Genomic DNA, 10120 nt, shown 5'->3' with positions numbered 1-10120 from the left:
CTATTTTTCTTTGCATGTCCCCAATGAGGTCGGGATATAAGGAGTTAGGGCTCGATCTGGTTGAACCTTTGCAAGATCAGCCTTGCAAATCCCAATTACCTCCCATGGCGGATGAAAAGAAAGATGAAGGGGCAGGAGATCCTATCAAAATCTTGCTCGAAGAAGCCCTCGAGCGACAAAGGAACGCGATGATGGACAACTTTCCTCAAAGCCTTTAGTGGCTACCCAGGGGCAATGCATCTACTTCCAGCGTCTACTCTTGAAGCGCCACACCATTTAAGGTACAAGTTAATTTAGACATTTCCATATTTGAGGGTCAAATAGATGTGGATGTCGTAGATAAATGGTTAAATCTGCTAGAAGGATATTTTTATGTTCATGATTTTTCCAGCTGGGAAAATATCACTTTTACACTTCTCAAAACCACCCCCCACGTCAAGGTCTAGTGGGAAACCTACTGCAAGGAAAATGATGAAAGTACGACTGCACCCACTTGGAATTCATTATGGGATGCCATCAAGGAGCAGTACCACCCTGTCGGAAGCTATGAGGATAAAGACATAAAGTGGACCATGCTGCGGCAAGGAAGGGACCAAGACATGTCAGAGTTTACCAATATTTTTCATACCCTTTGCACAAAGTTGGGTATCAAGAATTCTGAGTGGCATTTGGTACTCAAATAACGCAGGTGCATACACATGTACATCCAGGACGAGATGGTGTTCCTAGACATCTCCTCGCTTGAAACGTTGTGCGGATACGCTGTAAAGATCGACCAAGAGTTTAAACAAAAGAAGCGAGACTTTGGATCTGCGAATCCGAAGAACAAAGGACAAAGCCAAGGCAGGGTGACCCAAGACAACCCGTTGAAGATACAAGAAAATAACACCACCACGAAGTCAAAGAAGGACACAAGAAAGTGGCGTGAGTTGCATAAGAGCCCCACTCAAAACACAAGTGAGTGTCAGACCAAGCAATCGCTCGTGGCCGAGTTGAAGGCTTCAGAATCAGATGCATGTTCCGACCCTGAGTCAGAACCCAACAAGAGGAATGAGAAAGGGAAGCAGATTATTGATGCAGAACCTAGCACCATTGTTGCCACCGCCAAGATCCAGAAGAATGAGCCCGAAGATCTAGAGGAGGGGGGGCGTCTTTTCCATTCACAAATGTGGGTGAAGGGTTCAGCACTGTAATTCATTGTCGACAGTGGCCGCCAAAAGAGCCTCATTTCAACAGAGGTCGTGAAGCAGTTGGGCCTACTGACCATACCACACCCACAACCGTACATCATCGGGTGGCTTCATCAAGGATGAGATCTCCAAATCAACTAGTAGTGTCGCCTTCCCTACAACATCAAGCCTTTCACAGATGAGGTATTGTCTGATGTTTCTCCTCTCGATGTTTGTGATGTATTATTAGGACAACCATACTTGTGGAAGTGACATGCTATATATGAGTCTAGACCTCGCTCTGTGATGATTTCTTTGGGTAATACGTTATACAAGATACCAGAGGTAGCCCCACCTACCGCCACTTCTTTGATCTTTGCCAAGAAATGCAGTAAGATCATCTCCCAGACTAGGAAATTTATTTTCTTTCTCGTTTTCTCTCAAAGTAAAGGGAAGATCGTAGCCACATCCATGGTCCCCAGAAAGGGTTCCTCCACGAAGCAGAAGTAGGTGGATACAGTCATGAAAGAATAGAGGGACATCTTTTCCTCACCCACAGGGGTACTGCTGCACTGTCAGGTCAAGCATTCATTTGATTTGACTCTCGAAGCACCTCTATGCAACGGATCAATATATCACTGCTAAATTGTGGAAAATTCCAAGTACAAGTAGCGACATGATCAACTCAACGCAATGGAAACCATTGATTCCTAAGGGGGGAGGAATGATCTAGGTGGATGTTGGTGGCCACCCACCTATTCCACTTAGACCCCCACCATTGCCTCTTTCAGTTTTTCATTTTCCTTAATTGTAGCACAATTTACTATTTTTTGCAGTTTTTCGGGTCCTGAACTTGCGAAGCCGTTTTGAGGCCATAAACGACGTTTTTTTGGCAAAATTATTTGATGATTGTTAAAGAAATCACAAGTTTGGTTGTAGTCCTCGAAGAGATATTTCCAACGAGGTATCATACATGTCAAATGAAGATAATATGACCATGTTACGACCTCGGGAAGTTGGTTGCCCAACTAATCGTAACGGGACCCATAAACTCTTGGTGTTACATCTCCTCGGGTTAGGGTTTGTACTTGTCATAATAGGTCAATTTTATACTTGTTTTTCACGGTTTTTCGAAGGGATCCTAATAGTGGAATCAGATTTGACATCTGAGCAACGATTTTCAACTCATCCCTGAAACAAAATCTTTGAGGAATCCCAAGGGAATCTAAAATATTCTTTGAGCTCCGAATTTTCAAATTCTCAGAATTCGGATTTTGGACAGTGGTTTCAGCACTACTCAACGCCACAAATCTATTGGTGTATTCAGATTTGTCTTTCTCTCATTCCTTCTTTCAGTAACTTTTCTAAGTGCCAGTGCAGATGTTCATCTTCATGTGCGAACAGTGTTCTTCTTGCGATCGATGATGTGAGATCGATGTTTCAGTGAGATTCAACACTTTGACAGCCTTTACTTCAGATGGCCTTTGGTTGTGAGGTATATGATTCATCATGTTCATGTAATTCTTCTTTTTGCATTATGTTGTACAGATCCATGATTGATGATTGATGCAGGATCTTGTTATTTCATGTTGTCATGATTCTTTGTTTTATGTTATGCGGAATCTTTCTATGTGATGTACTTTCTGTCATAACTATTTATGTTATGCTTTGAGATCCCTTGTTGTATGTTTTTGGGATACTCTTGTTGTCATCATGCATGTGTTTTGCTTTGACATCCCTTTTGTGCCATGTTGGCGGGATGCGCACCATGCTTGTTTTTGTGTCATACTGGTAGGAGTTTGATTAAGAGTTATAGCTGTGGAGCATCTCTTAGAGCCACTCCTGCGTGAGGGCATTCTTCCTTGTATGATCAAGACATCATCTATGTGTACGTCATCTATGCGACAAAGGAACGCGATGATGGACAACTTTGCTCAAAGCCTTTAGTGGCTACCCAGGGGTAATGCATCTACTTCCAGCGTCTACTCTTGAAGCGCCACACCATTTAAGGTACAAGTTAATTTTGACATTTCCATATTTGAGGGTCAAATAGATGTGGATGTCGTAGATAAATGGTTAAATCTGTTAGAAGGATATTTTTATGTTCATGATTTTTCCAACTAGGAAAATATCACTTTTACACTTCTCAAAACCACCCCCCACGTCAAGGTCTAGTGGGAAACCTACTGCAAGCAAAACGATGAAAGTACGACTGCACCCACTTGGAATTCATTATGGGATGCCATCAAGGAGGAGTACTACCCTATCGGAAGCTATGAGGATAAAGACATAAAGTGGACCATGCTGCGGCAAGGAAGGGACCAAGACATGTCAGAGTTTACCAATATTTTTCATACTCTTTGCACAAATTTGGGTATCAAGGATTCTGAGAGGCATTTGGTACTCAAATAACACAGGTGCATACACATGTAAATCCAAGATGAGATGGTGTTCCTGAACATCTCCTCGCTTGACACGGTGTGCCGATACGTTGTAAAGATTGACCAAGAGTTTAAACAAAAGAAGCGAGACTTTGGATCTGCGAATCCGAAGAACAAAGGACAAAGCCAAGGCGGGGTGACCCAAGACAACCCGTCGAAGATATAAGAAAATAACACCACCACGAAGTCAAAGAAGGACACAAGAAAGTGGTGTGAGTTCCATAAGAGCCCCACTCAAAACACAAGTGAGTGTTAGACCAATCAATCACTCGTGGTCGAGTTGAAGGCTTCAGAATCAGATGCATGTTCTGACCCTGAGTCGGAACCCGACAAGAGGAATGAGAAAGGGAAGCAGATTATTGATGCAGAACCTAACACCATTGTTGCCACTGCCAAGATCCAGAAGAATGAGCCCGAAGATCCAGAGGAGGGGGAGCGTCTTTTCCATTCACAAATATGGGTGAAGGGTTCACCACTGCAATTCATTGTCGACAGTGGCAGCCAAAAGAGCCTCATTTCAGCAGAGGTCATGAAGCAGTTGGGCCTACTGACCATACCACACCCACATCCATACATCATCGGGTGGCTTCAACAAGGATGAGATCTCCAAATCAACTAGTAGTGTCAACTTCCCTACAACATCAAGCCTTTCACAGATGAGGTATTGTCTGTTGTTTCTCCTCTCGATGTTTGTGATGTATTATTAGGACAACCATACTTGTCAAAGCGACATGCTATATATGAGTCTAGACCTTGCTCTGTGATTATTTCTTTCGGTAATATGTTATACATGATACCAGAGGTAGCCCCACCTACCGCCACCTCTTTGATCTTTGCCAAGAAATGCAGTAAGATCATCTCCCAGACTAGGAAATTTATTTTATTTCTCGTTTTCTCTCAAAGTAAAGGCAAGATCGTAGCCACATCCATGGCCCCTAAAATGGATTCCTCCATGAAGTAGAAGCAGGTGGATACAGTCATGAAAGAATATAGGGACATCTTCTCCTCACCCACAGGGGTACTGTTGCACTATCAGGTCAAGCATTCATTCGATTTGACTCTTGAAGCACCTCTACCCAACGGGTCAATATATCACCGCTAAATTGTGGAAAATTCCAAGTACAAGTAGCAACATGATCAAATTGCTTCCTAAGGGGGGAGGAATGATCCAGGTGGATGTTGGTGGCCACCCGCCTATTCCACTTGGACCCCCACCATTGCCTCTTTCAATTTTTCAGTTTCCTTAATTGTAGCACAATTTACTATTTTTTGTAGTTTTTTGGGTCGTGAACTTGCGGAGCCATTTTGAGGCAATAAACGACATTTTTTTTGGCAAAATTATTTGATTATTGCTAAAGAAATCATAATTTTGGTTGTAGTCCTCGAAGAGATATTTCCAACGAGGTATCATACGTGTCAAACAAAGATAATATGACCATGTTACGACCTCGAGAAGTTAGCTGCCCAACTAACTGTAACGGGGCCCATAAACTCTTGGTGTTACATCTCCTCGAGTTAGGGTTTTGGTTGTTTAGGGTTTTCTCTTATTGTTCAATAATAAAAAGGCCCTTGAGCCTCATTATAACTAAGTTCAGAGGCATGTATCCACCACATCTCTTCTTAGAATTCAAAATGGAAAAAAGGAAAAGTTGTTGGCATCAGTTAAGAGGGCTCGTCTTCCGAATCGCAATGGTGCGAACGGTTTATCAATCCGAGCTAGTATGCAAAAGATAAAGCTCTTCAAATATTGGTATGGCAGAGGAAAAGTGGGGCCCAGAATGCGCCACATGGCATCCCAGTGAGCACATAAGACCCACATGGCAGTCCATCAAACACTGACACATGACAGCCCTTTATTAACCTCCTAAACCTGCACGAGAGACATTTTGGTTATAACTACTAACTATATCAAAAAATCAAATCAAAAAAATATATAATAATCAAAACAATATCATAATATAGTAAACGTTATAACCATAAATCAAAATATGGGAAAACAATATAGATATATTGAGCCAACGTAACCAATACTTGGCATATATATATAAATTAGGGTGGTTGTAACAACAAAGTTATAACATATACCATATAAAAAGGGAGTAGTCTACGGAGGCGGTAGAATGGCCCCTTTTCCGGCACCGGCCGGAAAATCGTCCGGCTCCGGCTGCCGGAAATCTCTCCTTCCTCCGCTACCCTCTCTCCGCCTCTCCGCCCGTTCTCCGCCACCCTCCCGCTCCGCCCTGACATTCCTTCCTGACCGATCGCCTGACATTCCCTGACATTCCTTCCTGACCGATCGCCTGCGGGGAGTAATGAGCTGGATGCTGGATGAGCTGGCGAAGTAATTCCCTCCATTCGAATTCAACACTCGCGCCCATTCACTCCGTTTCGCTGTGCTCCCCTACCATTACTCTGGTTTCGCTCTCACCTCTGCGAACTCTTTCCGCACTGCAACTCGGAGGCCTGTGCTCTGATACTCGCTACCTCTGCGAACTCCTTCCGCACTGCAGCTCGGAGGCCAGGTACTCTCATCCTTCCAAATTTCGATCGGGGTTTGTTGCTCCACCGCTCTCTTCTCCGCCAAATTACAAATTATAGCTCGATCCAAACGCTGTTAATTCGTTTCGCTTACAAATTATAGCTCGATTCAGGGAATGTTAATCACAATAGCTACGGAAATTTGTATTAGATATTGTGCCAGAAATACACTGTACAATTGAGCAATCCTTTATCTCATTGGTGTGATCTCGCGATGAATGCTCAATCACTGGTTTATTGCTAAGTTTGGATACACAGTTAAGTTGGTCTTATTGTCTTGCTTAATTGTCTAAGCAACTCGATATCAGCACACTCTGTTTCACGATGTTTACTCTGCAATTGTAAAATACACTCCTCACCTCGATAACAATAAGCTTATTTATTGTCTTGCTTAATTGTCCAAGCAACTCGATATCAGCACACTCTGTTTCACGATGTTTACTCTGCAATTGTAAAATACACTCCTCACCTCGATAACAATAAGCTTATCCGGATATGAATACCACATCCACATCGACTCCGGAAGAGACCCCATCAGAAAATCCAACCGAGAACTTGTCCTTCAAGTCTAAAAACGAAACTGACCGGAAATGAGACCTAGAAGACCAGAGAGCAATCTCCAAGAAATAAGAATGTCAGGTCACCTGCCCTAAAAACGAATATGTTGCCTTTCGTCTGTGCCTAATATCACAGCATTTGGATGGAACTTCCCGGTATAGTAAGTTTGAACGAATCTTTAAAGATATTGAGGGAAATTAAGCAAATTTGAGTCAATGTCTATTGATTTGCTTGCTTATGCTTAAATGTATGGTTTTAAAGCCCTAACTTGGGGCAAGAAAATGAGTAATTCGCGGAAGCGTTAATGATAAAACCTTTCTGAGAGTGACAATATAATTTGACAGTTTACCTAAATGAACCGTATTCTTTAAATTTGCAAGGAAAAGTGAGTCGCTTCAGTGTATGCCAAATTTGATAGCATTCTGCTGAAATTTACAGTAAATCTGACGAAACCCCCAAAAAGAGAGCAAGTTAAGCAAAGTTTGAACGTTAATGCATATTAATGTGGTTGCTTCAACTTACGTAAGCAAAATGAGCGATCACATTTGCAAGGAAAAGTGAGTCACTTCAGTGTATGCCAAATTTGATAGCATTCTGCTGAAATTTACAGTACACACAATGAAAACTTTAACAGCAAACAAAACTTGCTCACATTTCAGCATAAACAATATGGCACCAAAGCAGGAGTATTTTATTGTTTTAGTTGAACAAATTGGTTAAGGTCCTGAAAGGTCTTCCCACCCTGTAAGGGTTGGTCCCAACCGAAAGGTTATACCTGAGCATAGCTCACTTCAGCTTCTAACATGGAACAGGGACATGATCTTAACTTAGGTAGAAAATTATCGCAGCCCTTCCAAATTCCATGGAAGCCAATCAAATTCATATACAAAAATTAATTTCAAGAAAGTAACTCTGCTCAGTATAGTCTCAAGATTTGCAGCCTTTGGCAAGTTAGACCTGTGCGTTCAGTGCATCTACCAATCACATAAGAGAAATCACAAGGAGTTTTGAGAAAACCACCACAAGAGAGGAGTCTATAGGATGAGAACTCGTTTAACCATATGGTTGCACAGCCAACCAATTTGGCAATCAAAGTTAATGACACCAATGAGGGAAATGCAACTAATTAGTTCTGCCAGAGTGAACACACTCTCAAGTGCCCTGATTTCCAGAGATGAGACAATGATCATCCAATTTGCACAAAGGTAACCATTCAGGACCACCTCCATTGATATTTGATCTTGTATAAATATGTATATTTGTACTTGTAGATCATCTTCAGCATCATCGAGAGATCAGATTGTTGTCTTGTGGGATCTAGCTGCACAATTGTTTCCTTCAAATGACTCAAGCCATATTGCTGCAAAAATGGACTTCATCGTCCTTAATATATATGACTATGATTTGGCTTGACACAAGCAACAGCTCTATCATCCGTATACTACTCCTTAGCAATTTCACTCCATACAAACATCTGTAATGAAATCAAACAGTCACTAGCTTCCTTTTACTGAAGAAGCCTTTTACAAGCATTGAGCAGTTTCTAAATGTTGAACTTCAGAAAAAGAAAGATTCAGTGAATTGCACCTGTTTTCCTTCAAAGTGTACCAGAAAGACTCCTTCAAACTTGCAGGTAAATTAAAACAGCATCCATCAACATAACTTCACTTCTCATAAAAAGTACATTTATCCCAATGACTAGTGATAGGGACTTTCTTACGTTCACAGAGCATTCAACAAGATCAGAGGTGCCATAGCTGCTGGAAGTCAAGTGATTTCATTGATATTCAAAGCAGAGAAGAAAGTGATGAACAAAAACATTGACTTGCAAAAGAATCGGGACCTTCCAGTAAATTCATATATAAATGATATGCAAGAGAAATGCACCAACACACATATGCCTGATTTCCAGTAAACTATTTTCAATATTATATAGCTCCATATCCCCGGTCTCAAGAGCTGAAGCCACCTTTGAATTAATAACAGCAGCATCTGTTACCCATATTCTAATATCTTCATATGTAATCTTATTTTTGCTATAATATTCTTTTCCAAAATTCTCCTTGATTTTAATAACCTCATTATTAAAGTCATTACTACTTCGTAACTTCCCTTCATGCATCAGCACTGGGCCGTCCAGATTTTGGACACTCTCATCAAGCTTGGATACCAAACCAAACCCTGTTTTGTTCTAATTTATTACAATCAGTTACTAATTGAATCAGTAATCTGATTCTGTAGCTCCAACCTCTTCGAATCTCAATCAATTGAATATCATTAGGCCACTGTTCGGCCTCTCTGATAGTATAATCAACTTTTGCCACTGCATTCAAATAGGGCCTAACGCAATGTTCTTCAAAAGCATTATCATTTTGCAGCTCCAATTCCAGTTGTCCTCTTATCACTGATATACTTATGTTCAATAATTGGGCCCTGTTGGCCAATTCCCATGCATTTTTCAACAATCTTTCTTTATTGGCTAAGTTATCTACAATGACCTTTCTCATGCTCCTAAGAGCTGTTTTTGCTAGTTCGGTTTTGTTGTCAATCTCAGTTTCTGGTGACAGGGTAGCAGGCTCTACAGGAGACCTGGTTGTTGGAGGACCTGCATATAAAGGTTCAGCACACAAAGCATTTTTGTATTCCTTTATTTCTGCATCCTTTTCATCAATTTGTCTCCTCATTCTCTCAAGAAGAGTTGTTTGCTCGTCAACCTTAGCTTGTATAACTTGTGATGTTGCTCGATTTAATTTGACAGCATCAGAGGCTGCCATATCAGACATATCGAATGTGGCTGAATGAAATTCCATCTTTTTTTTCTCCCTACCTGTATATTTTTCTGACTCCATTACCAAAGTTATATTTTTATCAGCATATTTGAAGTCGTGAGGCACAAGCCATCAGCCTCCGTAGACTACTCCAACATGTAATTGATAATTCAAATTAAACCACTAGTGCGTCTTTCTATTGTTTGTGTGGTGATTGCTTTTTCAGCGAGCTCTGCTTCTTTTGTGTAGTGATACAGCGGCTGCTAAATAAATAATTGTATCCACTGCACTGCTGCTCTGGTTGCTTACTTTTATGAGTTGCAGCTTACTTTATGTTGCAGTTGATGTATAGCAGATACCTATGCCCCCTCACTTATACCTTAGCCAAGAGGAGAGTATAATTATATGTAAATGAACTTTTAATGAAAATTGAAGTTTCATTCTATTCATTCTATTATATTGTCTCTGTAATGGAGTAATTGTTGAATTACAGACAGATTGTGTGTATGCCTGGAATTATTGATTGATTAGATGAATCTGCAATATGAGGAAGGTTTAAGACAATTCGAAACAAATATGAAATTGGTTGAAAAAGACAAATAGAAAGGGAATGTTTGTTTGAGGCAGAGTAGATGGCAAATTCATA

This window comes from Pinus tabuliformis, chromosome Q, assembly GCF_031772625.1.
Source record: "Pinus tabuliformis cultivar Carrire ecotype Pingquan chromosome Q, CPIR1, whole genome shotgun sequence".
NCBI classification, from domain to species: Eukaryota; Viridiplantae; Streptophyta; class Pinopsida; order Pinales; family Pinaceae; genus Pinus; species Pinus tabuliformis.
The sequence above is the reverse complement of the archived record's forward strand: the minus strand, read 5'-3'. Positions refer to the sequence as shown.